At 41.2% G+C, this 8,989-nt stretch overlaps 1 long non-coding RNA gene across 3 annotated transcripts; it reads left to right on the top strand.

Annotated features, from left to right (window-relative positions):
* The first annotated feature begins 3,956 nt into the window (after nt 1-3,956).
* LOC119917363 lies at nt 3,957-5,102 on the top strand. Of its 3 annotated transcripts, none has more exons than XR_005447260.1 (4): nt 3,957-4,021; nt 4,212-4,409; nt 4,509-4,604; nt 4,889-5,102. It is a non-coding gene; the product is annotated as an uncharacterized LOC119917363 (long non-coding RNA). The 3 variants fall into 3 exon arrangements; XR_005447261.1 differs by having other exon boundaries at nt 3,959-4,031; XR_005447259.1 differs by having other exon boundaries at nt 3,959-4,034.
* Nucleotides 5,103-8,989: the final 3,887 nt, after the last annotated feature.

Here is an 8,989-nt window from a genome sequence, read left to right as displayed (position 1 = left end):
TAGCTTGTCCTTTGAATTGACATTGACATTTTCACAAAACAGAGACAAACAGAGTTCAAATATATGGAATGGATATTGCAATGTGAACAATAATTCATACATTTTTAAATGGCCATTAACAAAATGTGGACAATATTTAAAACTAAATGTAAAAGTAAACAGAAGTAGAGAAGGCCTTTCCACGTCAGTCCACTCCCACAGATTCTGATGTCCAGCACAATGAAGAAGCTTCTCAAGGTCTCTGTAGCTCTCTGGGCACCAGGTGGGACAAATGGTCCACACTGTGACTATGGGAGGGAAATAAATGTGTAATAAATGCTACAGGTAATGTAAAATAAGTCAACAATAGAAGATGGCTCAGCTTTTATGTTGACAGTATTATAATGTCACACATGGGAGAATATAGAACATGGGAGCATCACCTCAAAATATAGATGACAGTCTTTAAATATTTTTATTTGAAGACAGACAATGTAATATCAGCAGTCAAATGTCAAGTAGCCAAGGCTAGTACTTACAGTTGTAGTGTGTAGCAGATCTGATGGCATCACAACTTAACAAGAATCGATCACTGAAAGAAATAACATCTTGTAACAAAAATATTGCCTTTCTCTTTCAATAGTCATATTCAAGACAATAATCTCACACAGCACTGTCGATAGCAGTAACGTTACTCCAAAAAAGAATCCAACATAGGGTGTGGGGAATTACAATCTGTAACGTAACATTAAGCCTTTAACAGTTGGGGCTAACGTTTTGCAAGCTACCATCATATGTAATCTAATAGGAATCTACTGCTAGCTTCTTAATGTTATGACAAGTAAGTATTTTGTTGTCTGACAACAGAAACGGGAAAATATGTAAATGAGAACAGCTATATTGTGAATTTTGCTGCATTAAAAGGATCATTGGGGATTTTTGAAGTGGGGCTGTATGAGGTACTTATCCATAGTGAGTGTATTACCTGCAGTACGTGGCTAAAACACGTTATCTGCTGACCCTGTCCTTAGCAGTACACTGCTTAGCTTCTATGCTGGTAGAAACCTGTGCTTCTCTAAACTGGGGACATGCTGACCTTAATCTACTGCAGGTAATATACACTGACTGTGGATAAGTACCTCCTACAGTCCCACTTAAAAAATCCCCTGCTATCCATTTAATACACAAGGTCATCAGAGAGCAAGAGGACACTAAACGGTGGTTGAATGGGCTGTCATTCAGCACAGTACTGAAGTTAAGAAGAAAACATTTTCTATCCTTTAACTTTCTCTGTTTAAATGTTGATACAGCTGGCCAACAGTATTTTATTTTTATGTCAAATTAAGAGTGAGAGATGAAAGCAGGCCAAAACTACGTAATTGTGCTAGCGCAAAACACAGTTGATGTGTGCCTCGTAAAATCTGACCCAACCAAATCATCTTCTCTTTCATCTCCTTCGAAAACACACCAATAATAAAATAACCAACACATTCAAACAAGCAGGTCATGGAACCAAGTAGAAATCTACACATTGCTGTACACAGTCAGTCAAAACCTTTAACTAAATACCATCACGTATGGTATTAGGTGCGCTTGACTTCATGAGGCACTGCGTAGCGCTGACTTAACGTGATGGACTTCAAATAAAGTACGCTGGTTAGAAATGTTGTTCCGACTGCATTTATCTTTGCAAATGTCGCAAGATCAGTCATTGTTCTAAGCTCACCGTAAGCTCACACAGTCTACCGGAGGTAGAATGTGTCCAACTTGACGCCAGTGTTTTTACACCTCGCCACTGCAGTCACCTGCACCTCATGTTAGACTATCAAGTTGGCAAAAGTCAGCCGCAGTCATCTCGAACACACCTGTTGCCTGCTTTACTCTTTAAAAGCGGCCTTCCTGTGTGGTTGCTACTACAGTCTACTACAGTCTTGGAGAGCAATGGCAACTCCCACATGGATGAAAGCAAAGTATGTACACAGTTATTGTTGCAGACAGCATGGGTTGCAGCACGGACCATGCTGAGAGCTTAAAACGTGGAAACAGTTGAAATTTGATTGTTTTTGATTAGATTTTCTTGTGCTGGAGTTTAAGCTAAACATCATATAAAAAGCCATCTTTTTAGGCAAAGATAAAATGCCAGGGAAAAAGTGAGAATCAAAGTGTTAACAACAAGTTGTAACTTATACATGAGATGAGAGTGATGAATATATGATTTAATGTGAGATGTTGCTACCGATCTAAACATGTCTGGAAAACCCTGTTAAGAGGTTCCTGTCTAAAAGCTTACTTTTGGAACCCCCTGACCTTCCCACCTTCCAGCTTCCCTTCTGCTTGTTGCAGGATTTCTAAGAAGAAGATATACTTAACTCACTTGGCACTTTAATTGTAAGCGCAGTGGAAGTTTGAAATATAGGGAGAGAGTAATTGTCCTCCAGTTAAACTGATTCAAAGAAAGCTATGAATCACAGTTATTTGAGTAGTATTAACACATTCTTAACACAGCTGTGTTAAGCTTTGAGATATGATGTTGGTGTACACAACACTAACATTTGTCATTTTTCAGTGACCTTTACTGGGGATGGTAGAACACTGAGGCTTGCAAAATCCACCATCAGAGCAGGTTAGGTGTGAAAATGAAACAAAACTCGAATGCAGGTGTATTTGTTTTTCTGTTACACCTGTGAAAAGGAGCCCATGCTTCATGCCAGCACTGATAAAGTGCTTTCAACATTCTGCAAGTAAGGCGATACTGAACAATATACACTATATTGCCAAAAGATTTCGGTCGCCTGCCTTTCTATGCACATGAAGATTAATGACATCCCATTCTTATCCGTAGGGTTTAATATGGAGTTGACCCATCCTTTGCAGTTATTAACTTCAACTCTGCTGGGAAGGCTTTCCAAAAGGTTTAGGACTGTATTTATGGGAATTTTTTTACCATTCTTCTAGAATGCTAGAATTCTAGAATAGCCCAGATGTTGTCTCTGCTCTAATAGGCCCTTTTCACATGATGTCACACAACTTCCATTCTGACTCGAAGCAGGGAATCTTTACTTCCGGAGCATGGAGTTTACACAGTCGCTTATACATCTACCAAAAATACGGTTTGATGAGATACAACGACTTGCAGACAAGTTTTCACTGACAACACGTTCAAAACTTGACAAAGGCTACAAATTCTTCATTGAACAGTACCTGTTTGATTAACGTTATGGAGGTACGCGTTTTTGTTTTTTCTTGCCGTTAACTAATACGCTAAGATAGCAGCAGTCAATTTGTTAGCTAGCTAACATTACCTTTCTGTTTTGCAAACAGAACGTTTTTAGGCTCTAATCTTGATTAGGTTCATATAGTACAGACTATAAATTTCTATATTACTACTTATATACTGAGTGTGGTGTGTAAGATAAAAGTCAGGAACGTTAATGAAATGTTTCCCCAAACACTGTATTGAAACAGTCTCAATTGCAATTGAGGGAGAGGTGTCTGTGAGAGGACGATGTCACAGGTCAATGAAGAAAAATAAGGAGGCTCATTACCTTCAGGTTTCTCAGATGAATACTTATCTAACGTTATGATTAGAGGGTTAAGTTTACTTTTTGTTAGTTTGCTGCGTGTTGTGGGATTGCGTGGTGTGGGGACAGAGAGGACCCAAATGCAAAGTTCGGAGGGAAGGAGGTTTATTAAGGGAGAAAGGGGTAAAGGGACTAGAGTGGAGGAAGAGGTGGATGTCGGGAAAGCACAGGCACGGGGAACCAAGGATGGTGTGGAGAACCAGGGTTGAAATACAGGCAGTCATGAGGTGATTACTGGCAGGTGTGGCAGGCTGACGAGGTGGCTGATGAGATGCAGGTGCAGGTAGTTGGCTGGGCTCAGGAGCAGAGGGAGAGAGAGCACACAGGGGAGAAAACACAGGGAGGCAGGCAGGGAACAGAAAACCAAGGACAAAGCAGAAAAACTGACAAAAAGGAGAAAAAACCAGGACACTCACCATCAGCTGGGCTGCCACCACAACACTGCGGTTGCAGACTTGGAAGTATCCCACTGTAGTTACGTGTATTTCTCTGTCAGATGTAAATTACTATGTGTAGCTAGCTAAACTCTTTGTAAATATCCTTAAAACAGAAATTTGTTGTTTGAGGACAAAAGACTGACAAATTGTGTGTGATAAAATAAAAAATAAATACAATAATGTTAAGCAATAACACTTATGCCCCTGTTAACAGGTTACACTTGATTCTGCAAAGGTTCCTGTGGAACTGAAGCACATGTCATATTCTTGGTCAGCTGGGAATGCCCTGTGCAATCACATGGTGGCACTTCTGTTTCCAACTGCTCACTACAGTACTATGGACTTCAAGACAGTGCCATTGCCTCTGTCGTGCTCCAGCTCACTGCAGACCTGGCACCGGCCAAGGACACGGGTCAGATATTAATATTAGTTATACTTGGTGATGTTGGACTAACAGTTTGTATCGACTTGTTTGTAAATTAATCATTTATGATTCATTACTTTATTCCAGAGGCTACAAATGATATGGCAGTGTGTAAACCAGTGGAAAGGACAAAAAATGGGGTCAGGACTGGTGTGAAGTGCACACTGTACAGAGCATATGTCAGTGAGTGAATGAGCCCCCAGCTATTATACAGCTACATAACAAACATAGAGTGAATAGTATTTATTACTTTTTATATAGGCCTTCTGTGATATTATCTTTGGCAATTTATAATAAAATTTTAGAATTGAAGTTTGGGGCACCTTAACACTATTAAAGTAGTTATTTTGGGCATTTTGCATAACAAACGTGTAAAGGGAGGTGATTAGCGTGACTGTCTGTTATAGTTTGAAAGGTTGCGTGACATAATGAAATCTAAATTAAACTTGACATATGTCACTTTGCAGGTCCTCTTCCAGATCATCGCGTCATGGCCAGCGGGGAGAAACTGAAAGACATGCGTCCACAACCAGGGATATGCAAGTTGCTGCACGGGCTTGACAACCTTACTTTGGTGGACTCTAAATTTGGCCCTGTTCCATTTAGTCTGTGGTCTGTGCTTTCTTATCAATGCCCTCCTGAAACAAGCAGAGACATTATTAAACATCCAAGTTCCCTTGAGTTTCCTCAGTTGCCTGTTGACGGTTACAACTGTAAATTTCCACTAGATTTTGAGCCCAACTACAAGCAACATTGCCACTTGGAGAGCTGATGATACACTGAGCGACTTTTAGAGCAATGGTGCTGGGCATTGTTGCCGTCAATGGTAATGAGTAAAGATTACTACCGTAATCCAATTCCCCCACTACTCCGCCAAGTGCCCAGCCCCGCCACTACCCGTTCAAAACATAGTCTGACTTGCCACCAGCAACATTGCCCAGCAACATTGCTCAAAAAGTTGCCCCGTGTATCATGAGCTTGAAGGTATCGCACAAGAGGATCATCATCCACCCTGATGCACCTCACCTTGGAGCCAGCCCTGATGCTAAAGTCTTCAACCCAAAGGGAACACCGCCTTTGGGTTAGCTGAGGTAAAGAGTTACAATTATGAAAATGTTGCACAAGTTAAACACCTCATCACACGCAAAGGCCAGGCCTGCCTTAAGAAGAGCCACAAATACTATTATCAGGTTCAAGGCCAATTGGCTGTAAGCAGACTTCAGTGGTGGGATTTTATTACAGATACCCACACTGACTTCACAGTTGAGAGAATCTTTAGGGATGAGGCAATTATCCACTCAATGAGACAGAAGCTTGATCATTTCTATCATAACATCTACCTGGATGTCTTCTTAAGTTGTAAACCCTGAGGAAATAGTTTTAGGTTAATTTGGAAGGTGAAATTGATGTTCCTTTTGAAAATACATTTTATTCTTTCAAAGCAAAATGAACCAAAATTGTAAACTGTGATGAGAATGAATTTAAATGTGTGTATATATACATACAAACACACACACAGACACACACACACAGTATGCTTTTTATATCTTTTTTTTGCTGTCATTGCTCCTTATGCTCCATGTACAATGTTTAGTGTACATTTTAGCTACCTGTTGCTAAAGTTGCTGCTAGCTAGCCTACTTTCCAATTCATAGTTTTCAGTCACGTGACATGCGCTGTGACTTGGAGGGCAAAACAACGGACCAACATAGCGGCTTACACGCGACTCCCCCGTAGAGACGCCGCAAAAGCAGTCAAATTTTATTTGTATCACCTTTCAACTTAAGAAAAAGAAAGATATGAACACAAACTGCAAGTGTTGGGCATATCCGATCCATATAACGTTACAGCATTCGATGCCGCATTTCTACCGTTGAAAACCTCCAGGTCACTGCCGCCGCACGATTGCGGTAATGTTTACTTTTACCTTCTGGGGAATCCCTCACCTAACACAGCTCAGGCTTATCTGCTCGATTAGTAAATCCGAAAGCACAACAACCATCCAGCATTTTGGCAAAGCAAAAAGTAACAAATTCAAAGTAACAGTGTATCACTTACATATTGGTTGGCAGGCAGCGGAAATTAACGTCTTTTTGCCCTCCAAGGGAGCGTTTTCATTGGAGTGTCACGTCACGTGAAAACTATGAATTCGATGCTGTTTCCTTTATATACAGTCTATGGCTGTTACAGAATGGTAAATTGAAAATGATCGATAACGTTACCACGGTAAACTAATTTAAACACGTAAATACTGTTATTCTTAACCTTACCTTTCGCAATTTTGTAAAGTTGATGAGCATCCGTGCATTTTCCAGAGAAGTCTCCGAGGCAAAAGCACACCGGAAGTAAAAATATCTCGCTTCGAGTCAGACCAGAAGGGGTCTGACGTAATTGTGAAAAGGGCCTATTCATCCCAAAGGTGTTCTATCGGGTTGGGGTCAGGACTCTGTGCAGGCCAGTTAAGTTCTCCACACCAAACTTGCTCATACATGTCTTTATGGACCTTGCTTTGTGCACTGGTGCTCAGTCATGTTGGAACAGGAAGAGGCCATCTCCCAACTGTTTACACACAGTTGGGAGCATGAAATTGTCCAAAATGTCTTGGTATGCTGAAGCATTAACATTAACCTTTCACTGGAACTAAGGGGCCAAGCCCAACCCCTGAAAAACAATACCCCCTCCACCAAACTTTACACTTGGCACAATGCAGGCAGGCAAGCAGGGTCGGCCTGTGGCATAGGTGACCTAGGCGGTTGCCTAGGGTGCAAAATGTCAGGTGGCACCCAAGAGAAAGTTGGTAATCAAGAGCACCTCGAGTTGCGAATCCAGACAGTTGTGACGAGCGGTAACGTAACTGGTAGAGTTTTGCAATATAAACATCTAAATACTGAAGCACAATGTTGCTCTGTTTCAGACTGTGAGCTGCACTTTATCGGAACTTCTGAAGTTAACATGTGTGAGGATTTGGGGTGAGATTTTTGCCTGATACCTGTTTTTGGTTGGTTTCGGTTTCAAATGGTCTACAGGGGATAGCTTACTATCAGAGGAGCAATAATGTAATGGGTGCGCCAATTTCAAATCTCACGTAGGGCTCCAAAACTGTCAGAGAAGTAGTTTTCCTGGAAAACACCAAACCCAGACTTCTCCCAGACAGAGAAGCGTGATTCGTCACTCCAGAGAATACGTCTCCACTGCTCTGGTGTCCAGTGGCAGCGTGCTTTACACCACTCCATCTGACGCTTTGCATTGCACTTGGTGATGTAAAGCTTGGATGCAGCTGCTCAGCCATGGAAACCCATGACCATGAAGCTGTCTGCGCACTGTTCTTGAGCTAACGTGAAGGCCACACGTTTGGAGGTCTGTATTGACTCTGCAGCAAGTTGGTGACTTCTGAACTCATGCGCTGACCCTGCTCTGTGATTTTTGTGGCCTACCACTTTGTGACTGAGTTTGCTACCAATCACTTCCACTTTGTTATAATACCACTAACAGTGGGCTTACTCCACAGGAGCCAACCTATCACCCTACCGCGCTTGAATTCACTGAGGTCCTGAGAGCGACCCATTTTTTCACAAATGTTTGTAGAATCAGTCTGCATGCCTAGGTGCTTGATTTTAAACACCTGTGGCAATGGAAGTGATTGGAACACATGAATTCAATGATTCAGATGGGTGTCCTTAAAACTTTTGGCAATATAGTGTAGATGAGGACAATAAAAGTGTGAGGAACAGGAATCAAGCCATTTGATTTTAATGTGTAAAATTTTGAGATTTGATAGAAGATTTGGGGGTTGTACTCTCCACTACCATCATCAAAACATGGTAATGGACCGTGTGTTGCAAGGACCGACAGTCCAACCAGCCAAAATATCACTATTCTTTGGGCTGGCTGCTACTGAAGCAAGTAGTCCAGTATACATCAACAAGATGTAGAACAGGGGCGTCATTACAGAAATATGTTCCTATCCTGAGTTTCAAAGTTAGGAATAATCTTCCTATTACAAAAGCAATTCCTAAACTCATGACTGTGTCCTCTCCTATCTCAGACCTTGTATCTTAATTTAAGAAAGCCTAACTAGAAGTGTAAACCCAGTTTATCAATTGGTGCTTGTCCTGTCATACCTGTATCTGTGTTTTAGAATGTACACGAGACTGTATCAATGACAACGGCTTTCTTATTTGACTTGTCACTGGCTAGCTATAATCGACAAGAAAAGATAGGTGTTCAATTTTAGCTTCAATTTTAGCTTCAATTTTAGGGATTAATCCTGTCTTCTGTCTTCTTAATCCCCATCTTCACTGTAATTGCCATATAGACTTAACAACAGTGGTTATTTGGAATTTAGGACAAAGTCTATGCATTCCAAAATTCTTCAGTTAGTAGGCCCCAAGATTGAGTTTACTGTAAACTCGCAACCTTTGGCGTTAAAACCCATCCAGCGTCTTTCACTAGTATGTCTCATAAGACATCAGGGAGTGAGGTTTACTCACTGCACATTCTGACAGGCTACCATTAAATAAGGATGGTTCTGTAAAAGCTACATTCCTAACCTAAAACACAGTAAGTCA

The sequence above is a fragment of the Micropterus salmoides genome, unplaced genomic scaffold, assembly GCF_014851395.1.
Source record: "Micropterus salmoides isolate LMB-PRFRI ecotype aquatic unplaced genomic scaffold, ASM1485139v1 Ms_hic_scaffold_22, whole genome shotgun sequence".
NCBI lineage: Eukaryota > Metazoa > Chordata > Actinopteri > Centrarchiformes > Centrarchidae > Micropterus > Micropterus salmoides.
This window is presented reverse-complemented; position numbering and strand designations above follow the sequence as displayed.